The following is a 16,373-nucleotide window of genomic DNA, read 5'->3' on the forward strand; positions in this document are numbered from 1 at the left end:
CCTGACCTTTAGTGGGATGACGATGTCAGCTTCAGGGCCAGACAAGAGACCAGGAGATGCTGACGTCTGCTAATCTGTTAGGAGCACTTATTTTTTTTTCCTTTGGAGATGGAGTCTCGCTCTGTCACCAAGGCTGCAATGCAGTGGCTCAATCTCGGCTCACTACAACCTCCGCCCACCAGGTTCAAGCGATTCTCCTGCCTCCGCCTCCCAAGTACCCGGGATTACAGGCACCCACCACCACACCCGGCTAATTTTCATATTTTTAATAGAGACGGGGTTTCACCAGGTTGGCCAGGCTGGTCTCGAACTCTTGACCTCAGGTGATCCGCCCGCCTCAGCCTCTCAAAATCCTGGGTTTACAGGCGTGAGCCACCATACCTGGCATTCGGGGGGTTCTTGACCGATGTGAATTTCTTCATTTCTGTTTTTCTTTTTGTTTTCTTTCTATTTTTTTGAGACAGAGTCTTGCTCTGTCACCCAGGCTGGAGTGCAGTGGCGCAATCTCAGCTCACTGCAACGTCTTCCTTCCTGTTCAAGCCATTCTCCTGCCTCAGCCTCTGGAGTAGCCGGGATTATAAGCATGCACCACCATGCCCGGCTAATTTTTGTATTTTCGGTAGAGACAGGGTTTCACCATGTTGGCCAGGCTGGTCTCGAACTCCTGACCTCAGGTGATTGGCCTGCCTCGGCCTCCCAAAGTGCTGGGATGACAGGCATGAGCCACTGAACCGGGCTGAATTGGCTCACTGCAGCCTCCTGTCTGCCGGAGGATCCACCTGTCTAAGCTTACCAACTACCTCTAGCTTGGACTAGAGGTGTGAACCACCACACCTAATTCTTTAATTCTTCTTTTTTGTAGCCATGTTGCCCAGGCTCTTTTCAAACTCTTGGACTGAAGCCAATTCTCTGGGATCGGCCTCAGCCTCCTCGCAAAGCACTGGGACTGCCACTGTTCTGGCCTCATCTTTTCTCTTTTTTTGAGACAGAGTTTTGCTCTTTTGCCCCGGCTGGAGTGCAGTGGCTTGATCTCGGCTCACTGCAACCTCCGCCTCCTGGGTTCAAGCGATTCTCCTGCCTCGGCCTGCTGAGTAGCTGGGATTACAGGTGCATACCACCATGCCTGGCTAATTTTAGTATTTTTAGTAGAAAGAGAGGTTTTGCCGTGTTGGCCAGGATGGTCTTGAACTCCTGACCTTAGGTGATCTGTCCCCGCTCGGCCTCCCAAAGCGCTGGAATGACAGGTGTGACCCACGGAGCCCAGCCTTCCTCGAGCTGTGGGACTCATGAAGGACTCTGCCCCGCCCCCTCCCTCCCCGCAGGACACGCTCCCGGAGATCTCAGAGTGGCTGGAGCAGCACCCTCGTGACGTGGTCATCCTGGCCTGCAGGAACTTCCAGGGGCTGAGTGAGGACCTGCACGACTACCTGATCTCCTGCATCAAGACCATCTTTGGGGAGATGCTGTGTCCCCGCGGGGTGAGTGACGAGGGAGAAGGATGGCCACAGGTCTCTCCCAGGGCTGGGGGATCCTCACCCTCACCCTGCATTTGCTTGCCTGGTAACCCTGGGTGTGGCTGCTGCCGTGATCCCTGCAGCAGGTGGAGTTTGGAACAACAGCAGCTCCCGGCTCTCCTGCAGGCCGACCTGGAGCTGGGAGTGGCTCCTAGTGAGAACTGCTTCCTGTGATGGGTTTAGAAATCTGCATAGCAGAGCCGGACGTGGGGGTTCACACCTGTAATCCCAGCACTTTGGGAGGCCGAGGCGGGCGGATCACAAGGTCAGGAGTTCGAGACCAGCCTGGTCGATACGGTGAAACCCTGTCTCTAAAAATACAAAAATTAGCCGGGCATGGTGGCGGGCGCCTGTAATCCCAGCTACTTGGGAGGCTGAGGCAGGAGAATTGCTTGAACCCGGGAGGCAGAGGTTGCAGAGAGCTGAGATTGTGCCACTGCACTCCAGCCTGGGCGACAGAGTGAGACTCCGTCTCAAGAAAAATCAACAAAAAAATCAGGCTAGGCGCAGTGGGTCACGCCTGTCATCCCAGCACTTTGGGAGGCTGAGGCAGGTGGATCACCTGAAGTCAGGACTTCGAGACCAGCCTGGCCAATGTGGTGAAACTCTGCCTCTTCTAAAAATACAACAATTAGTCTGGCGTGGTGGCGAGTGCCTGTAGTCCCAGCTACTTGGGAGGCTGAGGCAGGAGAATGGCTTGAACCTGGGAGGCAGAGGTTGCAGTGAGCTCAGATTGTGCCACTGCACTCCAGCTTGGGTGACAGAGCGAGACTCCATCTCAAAATACAACAAAACAGGGGGTTAGTGGAGGGATAACAGGGAGTGGGGGGATTGGGGAGGGATAGCATTAGGAGGTACCACGCCATGTGTATACCTATGTAACAATCCTGCAAGATGTGCACATGTATCCCAGAACTTAAAATAAAATTGAAAACAAAAAGGAAAAATGGCTGGGTGCGGCGAAAAAGGATATGTGAGCAGCATCTTCCTGGCTCCATGGGCACCCCCATCAGGGTCTGTGTTATTTTACCGGGGTTGCAGGCACCCGGGAGCCCAGACAGCAGCCTCAGAAGGGCTGAGACATGAGCTGACCAGCCCCCCGCTCTGCAGGCTGCAGGCCACGGTCAAGGCATCCTGAAGGCACCCTGAGAGGGTGCCCCGGCCTCCCCACAGGTCTATTCCTGGCTACATGTGTTCCCCCAACCCCCTTGTAAAAAGGTTTTAAATTTTTAAATTTTTTATTTATTTAATTATATATATATATATTTTTGAGATGGTGTTTCCCTCTGTCACCCAGGCTGGAGTGCAGTGGCGCAATCTCGGCTCACCGCAACCTCTGCCTCCCAGATTCAAGCGATTCTCCTGCCTCAGCCTCCACAGTAACTGGGATTACAGGCACCTGACGCTGGGCCTGACTAGTTTTTTGTATTTTTAGTAGAGACGAGCTTTCATCATTTTGGCCACGCTGGTCTTGACCTCCTGACCTTGTGACCCACCTGCCTCAGCCTCCTAAAGTACTGGGATTACAGGTGTGAGCCACTGCACCCGGCCATAAATTGACTTTTTGAGACCGAGTCTTCCTCTGTCACCCAGGCTGGAGTGCAGTGGTGTGATCTGGGCTCACTGCACCCTCCGCCTCCCAAGTGCAAGCTATTCTCCTTCCTCAGCCTCTTGAGTAGCTAGGACCACAGGCACCTAACCCCAATGCCGGGCTAGTTTTTTTTTTGTTTTTTTTGTTTTTTTTTCATTTTTAGTAGAGACGAGGTTTCATCGCGTTTGTCAGGTGGGTCTGGAACTCTTGAAGTGGGCCCTGTCCTCCGACTGGGTCATGCTGTGAGATTCACACCTGGACCCAGGCCCTGTCCTCCCATTGTGTCCTGGTGTGATGTGGGATCCTGGACACAGGTCCTGTCCTTTCTCTGAGTCCTGGTGTGACATTCACACCTGGAAACAGGGCATGTCCTCCCTCTGTGTCCCGATGTGATGTAGACGTGTGCACACAGGGCCCAGACTTCCTCCCTCTATATCCTGGTGTGTCGTGAAACCCTGGACATGGGGCCTGCCCTCCCTGTGTCTTGGTGTAATGTGGACCCCTGGACATGGGGCCTGTCCTCCCTCTTTGTCCTGGTGTGATGTGGACACATGTGTGGACACATGGCCCAGCCTTCCTCCCTCTATGTCCTGGTGTGACGTGAACCCGTGGACATGGGGCCTGTCCTCCCTCTGTGTCCTCGTGTGACGTGGATCCCTGGACATGGGGCCTGTCCTCCCTGTGTGACCTGGTGTGATGTGGACATGTAGAAACAGGGCCCAGCCTTCCCCTTCTATGTCCTGGTGTGATGTGGACCTCTCGACATGGGGCTTGTCCTCCCTCTGTGTCCTGTTTTGATGTCGACCCCTGGTGTGATGTCAACCCCTGGATACGGGGCCTGTCCTCCGTCTATATCCTGGTGTGATGTGGACCCCTGGACATGGGGCCTCTCCCCCCACTGTGTCCTGGTGTGATGTGAAACCCTGGACATAGGTCCTGTCCTCCCTCTATGTCCTGGTGGGACGTGGAACCCTGGACACAGATCCTGTCCTTTCTCTGTGTCCTGGTGTGACATCACACCTGGACACAGGGCCTGTCCTCACTCTGTGTCCCGGTGTGATGTCGATGTGTGGACACAGGGCCCAGCTTTCCTTCCTCTATGTCCTGGTGTCACGTGAACCCGTGGACATGGGACCTGTCCTCCCTCTGCAACCTCGTGTGATGTCGATCCCTGGTCATGGGGCCTCTCATCCCTCTGTGTCCTGGTGTGATGTGGACATGTGGAAACAGGGCCCAGCCTTCCCTTTCTATGTCTTGGTGTGATGTGGACCTCTCGACGTGGGGCTTGTCCTCCCTCTCTGTCCTAGTGTGACATGGACCCTTCGATATGGGGCTTGTCCTCCCTCTATGTCCTGGTGTGACGTGGACCCCCCGAATACAAGGCCTGTCTGCCCTCTATATCCTGGTGTGACGTGGACCCCTGGACATGGGGCCTATCCTCCCTGTGTGTCCTGGTGTGATGTGGACATGTGGACATAGGGCCCACCCTTTCTCCCTCTATGTCCTGGTTTGATGTGGACCCCTGAACACCTGGCCTGTCCTCCATCTGTGTCCTGGTGTGAGGTGGACCCCTGGACACGGGGCCTGTACTTCCTCTGTGTACTGGTGTGACATTCACAACTGGACACAGGGTCTATCCTCCCTCTGTGTCCCCATGTGATACGGACATTTGAACAGAGGGCTCAGCCTTCCTCCCTCTATGTCCTGGTGTGACGTCAACCCGTGGACATGGGGCCTGTCCTCCCTCTGTGTCCTGGTGTGATGTGAACCTGTGGACACAGGGCCCAGCCTTCCTCCCTCTATGTCTTCGTGTCACGAGGACCGCTGGACATGGGGTCTGTCCTCCCTCTATGTCCTGGTGTGACGTGGACCCCTGGACATGGGGCCTGTCCTCACTGTGTGTCTTGCTGTGATGTGGACGTCTGGACACGGCACAGCGGTCCTCCCTGTATTTCCTGGTGTGACATGCACCCCTCTACATGGAGCTTCTCCTCCCTCATGTCCTGCTGTGACGTGGACTCCTGGATACAGGGCCAGTCCTCCCTCTATATCCTGGTGTGACGTGGACCCCTCGACATGGGGCCTGTCCTCCCACTGTGTCCTGGTGTGATGTGGTACCCTGGACACAGGGCCTGTCCTCCCTCTATGTCCTGGTGTGACGTGGACCCCTGGACACAAGTCCTGGCCTTTCTCTATCTCCTGGTGTGACATTCACACGTGGACACAGGGCCTGTCTTCCCTCTGTGTCCCTGTGTGATGTGGACGTGTGGACACAGGGCCCAGCATTCCTCCCTCTATGTCCTGGTGTGACGTGAACCTGTGGACATGGGGCCTGTCCTCCCTCTGTGTCCTGGTGTGATGTGTACATGTGGAAACAGGGCCCAGCCTTCCCTTTCTATGCCCTGGTGTGATGTGGACCTCTCGACATGGGGCTTGTCCTCCCTCTGTGTCCTGGGGTGACATGGAACCCTCGATATGGGACTTGTCCTCCCTCTGTGTCCTGGTGTGACATGGACCCCTGCATACAAGGCCTCTCCTCCTCCTATATCCTGGTGTGACTTGGACCCCTGGACATGGCGCCTCTCCTCCCTCTGTGTCCTGGTGTCATGTGGACATGTGGACATAGGGCACACCCTTCCTCCCTCTATGTCCTGGTGTCATGTGGACCCCTGAAGACCTGGCCTGTCCTCCGTCTGTGTCCTGGTATGATCTGGAACCCTGAAGACCTGACCTATCCTCCGTCTGTGTCCTCGTGTGATGTGGACCCCTGGACACGGGGCCTGTACTTCCTCTGTGTACTGGTGTGACTTGTACCCCTGGACACAGGGTCTGTCCTTCCTCTGTGTCCTGGTGTGACATTCACACCAGGACACAGGGCCTGTCCTCCCTCTGTATCCTGGTGTGATGTGGACATGTGGACACAGGGCCCAGCCTTCCTCCCTCTATGTCATCGTGTCACGAAGACTGCTGGACATGGGGTCTGTCCTCCCTCTATGTCCTGGTGTGACGTGGACCCCTGGACATGGGGGCCTGTCCTCACTGTGTGTCTTGCTGTGATGTGGACATCTGGACACAGCGCCGCAGTCCTCCCTCTATTTCCTGGTGTGACGAGCACCCCTCTACATGGGGCTTCTCCTCCCTCTGTGTCCTGGTGTGATGTGGTACCCTGGACACAGGGCCTGTCCTCCCTCTATGTCCTGGTGTGACGTGGACCCCTGGACACAAGTCCTGGCCTTTCTCTATCTCCTGGTGTGACATTCACATGTGGACACAGGGCCTGTCCTCCCTCTGTGTCCCCGTGTGATATGGACGTGTGGACACAGGGCCCAGCGTTCCTCCTTCTATGTCCTGGTGTGACGTGAACGCGTGGACATGGGGCCTGTCCTCCCCCTGTGTCCTGGTGTGATGTGGACATGTGGAAACAGGGCCCAGCCTTCCCTTTCTATGTCCTGGTGTGATGTGGACCTCTCGACATGGGGCTCGTCCTCCCTCTGTGTCCTGGGGTGACGTGGAACCCTCGATATGGGACTTGTCCTCCCTCTGTGTCCTGGTGTGACGTGGACCCCTGCATACAAGGCCTGTCCTCCTTCTATATCCTGGTGTGACTTGGACCCCTGGACATGGCGCCTCTCCTCCCTCTGTGTCCTGGTGTCATGTGGACATGTGGACATAGGGCACACCCTTCCTCCCTCTATGTCCTGGTGTGATGTGGACCCCTGAAGACCTGGCCTGTCCTCCGTCTGTGTCCTGGTGTGATGTGGACCCCTGAAGACCTGGCCTGTCCTCCGTCTGTCATCGTGTGATGTGGAACCCTGGACACAGGGCCTGTACTTCCTCTGTGTACTGGTGTGACGTGTACCCCTGAACATGGGGCCTGTCCTCCCTCTGTGTCCTGGTGTGATGTGGACCCCTGGACACGGAGCCTGTTGTCCCTCTGTGTCCTGGTGTGAGGTGGACCCCTGAACACGGGGCCTGTACGTCCTCTGTGTACTGATGTGACATTCACACCTGGAGACAGGGCCTGTATTCCCTCTGTGTCCCCGTGTGGTGTGGACGTTTGGACACAGGGTCCAGCCTTCCTCCCTCTATGTCCTGGTGTGACATGAACCCGTGGACATGGGGCCTGTCCTCCCTCTGTGTCCTGATGTGATGTGGACCCTGGACACGGGGTCTTCCCTTCCTCTGTATCCTGGTGTGACACTCACGCCTGGACACAGGGCCCAGCGTTCCTCCCTCTTTGTCCTGGTGTGACGTCAACGCGTAGATATGGGGCTTGTCCTCCCTCTGTGTCCTCGTGTGACATGGACCCCTGGACATGGGGCTTGTCCTACCTCTGTGTCCTGGTCTGATGTGGACGTGTGGACACAGGGCCCAGCTTTCCTGCATATCTGTCCTGGTGTGACGTGCACCACTGGATATGGGGCCTTTCCTCCCTCTGTGTCCTGGTGTGATGTGGACGTGTGGACACAGGACCCAGCCTTCCTCCCTCTGTCATGGTGTGACGTGGACCCCTGGACACAGGGCCTGTCCTTCCTCGGTCTCCAGGTCTAACAATCACCCCTGGACACAGGGCCTGTCCTCCCTCTGTGTCCTGGTGTGATGTGGTCCCCTGGACACGGGGCCTGTCCTACCCCTATGTCCTGGTGTGACTTGGACCCCTGGATATGTGGCCTGTCCTCACTGTGTGTCTTGCTGTGATGTGAACGTGTGGACACAGGGCTCTGCCTTCCTCCGTCTCTTTCCTCGTGTGGCATGGACCCCTGGACATGGGGCCTGTCCTCCCACTGTGTCCTGGTGTGATGTGGAACCCTGAACACAGATCCTGTGCTTCCTCTGTGTCCTGGTGTGACATTCACACCTGGAAACAGGGCCTGTCCTCCCTCTGTGTCCCGGTGTGATGTGGACGTGTGCACACAGGGCCCAGACTTCCTCCCTCTATATCCTGGTGTGTCGTGAAACCCTGGACATGGGGCCTGCCCTCCCTCTGTGTCTTGGTGTGATGTGGACCCCTGGACACGGGGCCTGTCCTCCTTCTATGTCCTGGTTTGACGTGGATGCCTGGACATGGGGCCTTTCCTCCCTCTGTGTCCTGGTGTGATGTGGACGTGTGGACACATGACCCAGTGTTCCTCCCTCTATGTCCTGGTGTGACGTGAACCCGTGGACATGGGGCCTTTCCTCCCTCTCTGTCCTCGTGTGATGTGGATCCCTGGACATGGGGCCACTCCTCCCTCCGTGTCCTCGTGTGATGTGGTCCCCTGGACATGGGGCCTGTCCTTCCTCTGATTCCTGGTGTAACAATCACCCCAGGACACAGGGCCTGTCTTCCTTCTGTGTCCAGGTGTGATATGGACGTGTGGACACAGGGCCCAGCCTTCCTGCCCCTATGTCCTGGTGTGACCTGGTCCCCTCGACATGGGGCATGTTCTTCCTCTGTGTCCTGATGTGAGGTGAACCCCTGGACACGGTGCCTGTCCTCCCTCTATGTCCTAGTGTCATGTGGACCCCTGGACATGGGGCCTGTCCTCCCTCTTTGTCCTGGTGTGATGTCGACATGTGGAAACAGGGCCCAGCCTTCCCTTTCTATGTCCTGGTGTGATGTGGAACCCTCGACATGGGGCTTGTCCTCCGTCTGTGTCCTGGTGTGATGTGGACCCCTGGATACGGGGCCTGTCCTCCCTCTATATCTTGGTGTGACGTGGACCCCTGGACATTGGGCCTATCCTCCCTCTGTGTCCTGGTGTGATGTGCACATGTGGAAAGAGGGCCCACCCTTCCTCCCTCTATGTCCTGGTGTGATGTGGACCCCTGGACACCTGGCCTGTCCTCCGTCTGTGTCCTGGTGTCATGTGGACCCCTGAACACGGGGCCTGTTCTCCCTCTGTGTCCTGGTGTGACGTGAACCCATGGACATGGGGCCGGTCCTCCCTCTGTGTCCTGGTGTGATGTGGACCTGTGGACACAGGGCCCAGCCTTCCTCCCTCTATGTCATCATGTGACGTGGACCGCTGGACATGGGGCCTGTCCTCCCTCTGTGTCCTGGTGTGATGTGGACCCCTGGACACGGGGCCTTTCCTCCCTCTATGTCCTGGTGTGACGTGGACTCCTAGACATGGGGCCTGTCCTCAGTGTGTGTGTTCCTGTGATGTGGACGTCTGGACACGGCGCAGCCGTCCTTCCTCTATTTGCTGGTGTGACGTGGACCCCTCGACATGGGGCTTGTCCTCCCTCTGTGTCCTGCTGTGACGTGGACTCCTGGTTACATGGCCAGTCCTCCCTCTATATCCTGGTGTGGTGTGGACCCCTTCACATGGGGCGTCTCCTCCCTCTGTGTCCTGGTGTGATGTTGACATGTGGACAGAGGGCCCACCCTTCTTCCCTCTATGTCCTGGTGTGATGTGGACCCCTGAAACCTGGCCTGTCCTGTGTCTGTGTCCTGGTGTGATGTGGACCCCTGGACATGGGGCCTGTCCTCCCTCTGTGTCCTGGTGTGAGGTGGACCCCTGGACACGGGGCCTGTACTTCCTCTGTGTACTGGTTTGACGTGTACCCCTGGACACAGACCCTGTCCTTCCTCTTTGTCCTGGTGTGACATTCACCCGTGTGATGTGGATGTGTGGACACAGGGCCCAGCCTTCCTCCCTCTATGTCCTGGTGTCACGTGAACCCGTGGACATGGGGCCTGTGCTCCCTCTGTGTCCTGATGTGATATGGACGTGTGGACACGGCCCAGCCTTCCTCCCTCTATGTCCTGTTGTGACATGGACTCGTGGACAACTGGCATGTCCTCCATCTGTGTCCTGATGTCATGTGGACACCTAGACATGGGGCCACTCCTCCCTCCGTGTCCTCCTGTGATGTGGTCCGCTGGACATCGGGCCAGTCCTTCCTCTGTGTCCTGGTTTGAAAAGGAACCCTTGGACACGGGGCCTGTCCTTCCTCTGTCTCCTGGTGTAACAATCACCCCTGGACACAGGGCCTGTCCTCGCTCTGTGTCCAGGTGTGATGTGGACGTGTGGACACAAGGCCCAGCATTCCTCCCCCTATGTCCTGGTGTGACCTGATCCCCTCGACAAGGGGCCTGTTCTCCCTCTGTGTCCTGGTGTGATGTGGACCCCTGGACACGGTGGCTGTCCTCCCTGAATGTCCTAGTGTGATGTGGACCCTTCGGACATGGGGCCTGTCCTCCCTCTGTGTCCTGGTGTGATGTGGACCCCTGGATATGGCACCAGTCCTCCCTCTATATCCTGGTGTGACGTGGACCCCTGGTCATGGGGTCTCACCTCCCTCTGTGTCCTGGTGTGATGTGTAAATGTGGAAAGAGGGCCCACCCTTCCTCCCTCTATGTCCTGGTGTGATGTGGACCCCTGGACACGGGCCTGTTCTCCCTCTGTGTCCTGGTGTGATGTAGACCCCTGAACACCTGGTCTGTCCTCCTTCTATGACCTGGTTTGACGTGGACGCCTGAACATGGGGCCTGTCCTCACTGTGTGTCTTGCTGTGATGTGGACGTCTGGATACGGCGCAGCCGTCCTCCCTCTATTTCCTGGTGTGACGTGGACCTCTCGACATGGGGTTTGTCCTCCCTCTGTGTCCTGGTGTCATGTCGACCCCTGGATACGGGGCCTGTCCTCCGTCTATATCCTGGTGTGATGTGGAACCCTGGACATGGGGACTGTACTCTCACTGTGTCCTGGTGTGATGTGGAACCCTGGACACAGGGCCTGTCCTCCCTCTATGCCCTGGTGTGACATGAACCTGTGGACATGGGGCCTGTTCTCCCTCTGTTTCCTCGTGGGACGTGGATCCCTGGACATGGGGCCTCTCCTCCCTCTGTGTCCTGGTGTGATGGGGACGTGTGGACACAGGGCCCAGCCTTCCTCCCTCTATGTCCTGGTGTGACGTGGACTCCTGGACACCTGGACTGTCCTCCGTCTGTGTCCTGGTGTGATGTGCACCCCTGGACATGGGGCCTCTCCTCCCTCAGTGTCCTCGTGTGATGTGGACCCCTGGACATGGGACCTGTCCTTTCTCTGTTTCCTGGTGTAACAAGGACCCCTGGACACGGGTCCTGAACTTCCTCTGTCTCCTTGTATAACAATCACCCCTGGACACTGGGCCTTTCCTCGCTCTGTGTCCTGTTGTGATGTGAAGGTGTGGACACAGGCCCGAGACTTCCTCCCTCTATATCCTGTTGTGTCATGAAACCCTGGACATGGGGCCTGTCCTCCCTCTGTTTCCTGGTGTGATGTGGACCCCTGGAAACGGGGCCTGTCCTCCCTCTAAGTCCTGGTGTGATGTGGAATGCTGCACACAGGGCCTGTCCTCCCTCCATTTCCCGGTGTGACATGGACCTCTGGACATGGGGCCTGTCCTCCCACTGTGTTCTGTTGTGATGTGGAAGCCTGGACACAGGTCCTGTCCTTCCTCTGTGTCCTGGTGTGAGATTCACAACTGCACACAGGGCCTGTCCTCCCTCCATGTCCCCGTGTGATGTGGACGTGTGGACACATGGAGCAGCCTTCCTCCCTCTATGTCCTGGTGTGACGTGAACCCGTGGACATGGGGCCTGTCCTCTCTCTGTGTCCTCGTGTGACGTGGATCCCTGGACATTTTGCCTGCCCTCCCTCTGTGTCCTGCTGTGATGTCGAAACCTGGACACGGGGCCTGTCCTCCCTCTAAGTCCTGGTGTGATGTGGACCTTTGGTAATGGGGTCTGTCCTCCGTCTGTGTCCTGGTGTGATGTGGACATGTGGACACAGGGCCCAGTCTTCCTCCCATTGTGTCCTGGTGTGATGTGGACCCCTGAACACCTGGCCTGTCCTCCGTCTGTGTCCTGGTGTGATGTGGACCCCTGGACACGGGGCCTGTCCTCCCTTTGTGTCCTAGTGTCATGTGGACACCTGTACATGCATCCTGTCGTCCCTCTGTGTCCTGGTGTGATGTGGACCACTGGACACGAGGCCTTTAGTACCTCTGGGTCCTGGTGAGATGTAGACCCCTGGACATGGGGCTTGTCCTCCCTCTGTGTCCTGGTGTTATATGGACCCCTGGACATGGGGCCTTTCCGCCCTCTGTGTCCTGGTGTGATGCGGACGTGTGGAAAGAGGCCCCAGCCTTTCTCCCTCTATATCCTGGTGTGATCTGGACCCTGGGACACGGGGCCTGTGCTTCCTCTGTGTCCTGGTGTGCCATGAACCCCTGGACTAATGGCCTCTCCTCCCTCACTGTCCTGGTGTGATGTGGACATGTGGACACACGGCCTAGGCTTTCTCCCTCTGTGTCCTGGTGTTACGTGTTCCCTTGGACATGGGGCTTGTCCTCCCTCTGTGTCCTGGTGTGACGTGGATCCCTGGACATGAGGCCTCTCCTCCTTCTGTGTTCTGGTGTGATGTGGACATGTGGTCAGAGGGCCCACCCTTCATCCCTCTATGTCCTGGTGTGGTCTGGACCCCTGAACAGCTGGCCTGTCCTCCGTCTGTGTCCTAGTGTGAGGTGGACCCCTGGACACGGGGCCTGTCCTTCCTCTGTGTCCCGGTGTGACATTCACACCGGGACACAGGACCTATCCTCCCTCTGTGTCCTGGTGTGACGTGGACCCCTGGACACGGGGCCTGCCCTCCCTGTATGTCCTGCTGTGACGTGGACCCTGGGACAGGGAACCTGTCCCCTCTCTGTGTCGTGGTCTGATGTGGACCTCTGGACACAGGGCCCAGCCATCGTCCATCTCTGTCCTGGTGTGACGTGAATCCCTGAACACGTAGCCTGTCCTCCCTCTGGGTCCTGGTGTGATGTGGACGTGTGCACACAGGTCCCAGCCTTCCTCCGTCTATGTCATGGTGTGACATGGACACCTGGAAACGAGGCCTGTCCGTCCTCTGTGTCCTGGTGTAACATGGCCTGTCCTCCCTCTGTGCCCTGGTGTGATATGACAGTGTGCACACACAGCCCAGCCGTCCTCCCACTGTGTCCTGGTGTGGTGTCAAGCCCTGGACATGGAGCTTGTCTGCCCTCTGTGTTCTGGTGTCATGTGGAACCGTGGACATGGGGCCTCTCCTCCCTCTTTGTCCTGGTATGATGTGGACCTGTGGACACAGGGCCCAGCCTTCCTCCCTCTATGTCCTGGTGTGTCGTGAAACCCTGAACATGGGGCCTGTCCTCCCTCTGTATCCTGGTGTGATGTGGATGCCTGGACATGGGGTCTGTCCTCCCTCTTTGTCCTGGTGTGATGTGGACATGTGGACACAAGGCCCAGCCTTCCTCTCTCTATGTCATAGTGTGAAAAGGACCCTGGACATGGGGTCGGTCCTCCCTCTGTGTCCTGGTGTTATGTGGACCCCTGGACACGGTGCCTGTTCTCCCTCTCTGTCTTCGTGTCATGTGGACTGCTGTACATGGGGCCTGTCATCTATCTGTGTCCTGCTGTGATGTGGACGTGTGGACACAGATCCCAGCCTTCCTCCGTCTGTGTCCTGGTGTGTCCTGAAACCCTGGACATCGGGCCTGTCCTCCCTCTGTGTCCTGGTGTGATGCGGGCCCCTGGACACGGGGCCTATCCTCCCTCTATGTCCTGGTTTGATGTGGACCCCTGGACATGGAGCCTCTCCTCCCTCTGTGTCCTGGTGTATGTGGACGTGTGGACACAGTACCCAGACGTCCTCCCTCTATGTCATGGTGTGACGTGGACCCCTGGACATGGGGCCTGTCCGTCCTCTGTGTCCTGGTGTGACATGAACCCCTGGACACATGGCCTATCCTTCCTCTGCGTCCTGATGTGATGTGGCAGTGTGGACCCACGTCCCAACCTTCCTCCCACTGTGTCCTGGTGTGATTTGGCCCCCTGGACATGTGGCTTCTCCTCCCTCTGTGTCCTGGTGTGATGTGGACCCCTGGACATGGGGCCTGTCCTCCCTCTGTATCCTGGTGTGATGTGAACGTGTTGACACAGTGCCCAGCCTTTCTCCCTCTTTGTCCTGGTGTGATATGGACTCCTGGACACCTGGCCTGTTCTCCATCTGTATCCTGGTGCAATGTGGACCCCTGGACACGGGGCCTGTGATTCCTCTATCTCCCGGGATAATTATCAACCCTGAATACAGGACCTGTCCTCCCTCTGTGTCCTGGTGTGATGTCGACGTGTGGACATAGGGCCTAGCCTTCCTCCCTCTATGTCCTGGTGTGTCCTGAAACCCTGGACATGGGGCTTGTCCTCCTTCTGTGTCCTGGTGTGATGTGGACCCCTGGAGATCGGGCCTGCCCTACCTCTGTGTCTTTCTGTTACGTGGACCGCTGGACACGGGGCCTGTTCTCCCTCTGTGTCCTGGTCTAACGTGGAACCCTGGACACCGGGTCCGACCTCCTTCTATGTACTGGTGTGACCTGGACGCCTGGACATGGAGCCTATCTTCCCTCTGTGTCCTGGTGTGACGTCGACCCCTCGACATGGGGCTTGTCCTCCCTTTGTGTCCTGGTGTGATGTAGACCCCTGGACACGGGGTCTCTCCTCCCTCTATGTCCTGGTGTGAGGTGGTCCCCCGGACACGAGGCCTGTACTTTGATGTGTACCCCTGGAAACAGGGCCTGTCCTTCCTCTGTGCCATGGTGTGACATTCCCACCTGGACACAGGGCCTGTCCTCGCTCTGTGTCCCCGTGTGATATGGACGTATGGACACAGGGCCCAGCCTTCCTCCCTATGTGTCCTGGTGTGATGTGGACGTGTGATAACAGGGCCCAGCATTCCTCTCTTTATGTCCTGATGTGACCTGGACCCCTGGACATGGGGCCTGTCCTCCCTCTGTGTCCTGGTGTGATGTGATCCTGTCGACATGGGGCTTGTCCTCCCTCTGGGTCCTGGTGTGACGTCAACCCCTGGATACAAGGCCAGTCCTCCCTCTATATCCTGGTGTGACGTGGACCCCTGGACATGCGGCCTCTCCTCCCTCTATGTCCTGGTGTGATGTGGAGAGAGGGCCCACCATTCCTCTCTCTATGTCCTAGTGTGATGTGGAACCCTGAACACCTGGCCTGTCCTCCGTCTGTGTCTTGGTGTGATGTGGACACCTGCACATGGGGCCTGTCCTCCCTCTGTGTCCTGGTTGAGGTGGACCCCTGGACACGGGGCCTGTACTTCCTCTGTGTACTGGTGTGATGTGTACCCCTGGAAACCGGGCCTGTCCTTTCTCTGTGTCCTGGTGTGACATTCACACCAGGACACAGGGCCTGTCCTCCCTCTGTGTCCCCGTGTGATGTGGACATGTGGACATAGGGCCCAGCCTTCCTCCCTCTATGTCCTGGTGTGACGTGAAACTCTGGACATGGACCCTGTCCTCCCTCTGAGTCCTGGTGTGATGTGGATGTGTGGACACAGGACCCAGCCTTCCTCCCTCTATGACATGCTGTGACATGGACACCTGGACACGGGGCCTGTCCTTCCACTGTGTCCTGGACCCCTAGACATATGGCCTGTCCTCCCTCTGTGTCCTGGTGTGATGTGACAGTGTGCACACACGGCCCAGCCCTCCTCCCACTGTGTCCTGGTGTGATGTGGACCCTTGGACATGGGGCCTCTCCTCTCTCTGTGTCCTGGTGTGATGGGGACGTGTGGACACAGGGCCCAGCCTTCCTCCCTCTATGTCCTGGTGTGATGTGGACTCCTGGACACCTGGCCTGTCCTCCGTTTGTGTCCTGGTGTGATGTGGACCCCTGGACATGGGGCCAGTCCTCCCTCAGTGTCCTCGTGTGATGTGGACCCCTGGACATGGGGCCTGTCCTTCCTCAGTGTCCTGGTGTGACATGGACCCCTGGACACGGGGCCTGTCCTTCCTCTGTCTACTGGTGTAACAATCACTCCTGGACACAGGGCCTGTCCTTGCTCTGTGTCCTGGTGTGATGTGGACGTGTGGACACAGGGCCCAGACTTCCTCCCTCTATCTCCTGTTCTGTCATTAAACCCTGGACATGGGGCCTGTCCTCCCTCTGTGTCCTGGTGTGATGTGGACCCCTGGACACGGGGCCTGTCCTACCTCGGTGTCCTGGTGTGAATGTAGACCCCTGGACACATGGTCTGTCCTCCTTCTATGTCCTGGTTTGACGTGGACGCCTGGACATGGGGCCTGTCCTCCCTCTGTGTTTTGCTCTGATGTGGACGTGTGGACACAGGGCGCAGCCTTCCTCCCTTTATTTCCTGGTGGGACGTGAACCTCTGGACATGGGGCCTGTCCTCACTGTGTGTCTTGCTGTGATGTGGACGTCTGGACACCGGGTCTGT

At 57.6% G+C, this 16,373-nt stretch overlaps 1 pseudogene; it reads left to right on the forward strand.

Moving 5' to 3' along the window:
* The window catches only part of LOC135271604 (PI-PLC X domain-containing protein 1-like), a 32,600-nt pseudogene that overhangs the window by 579 nt on the left and 15,648 nt on the right, over window positions 1–16,373 (forward strand).

This window comes from Aotus nancymaae, unplaced genomic scaffold (assembly GCF_030222135.1).
Source record: "Aotus nancymaae isolate 86718 unplaced genomic scaffold, 86718_ANA_hifiasm-v0.15.2.pri h1tg000087l, whole genome shotgun sequence".
Lineage (NCBI taxonomy): Eukaryota > Metazoa > Chordata > Mammalia > Primates > Aotidae > Aotus > Aotus nancymaae.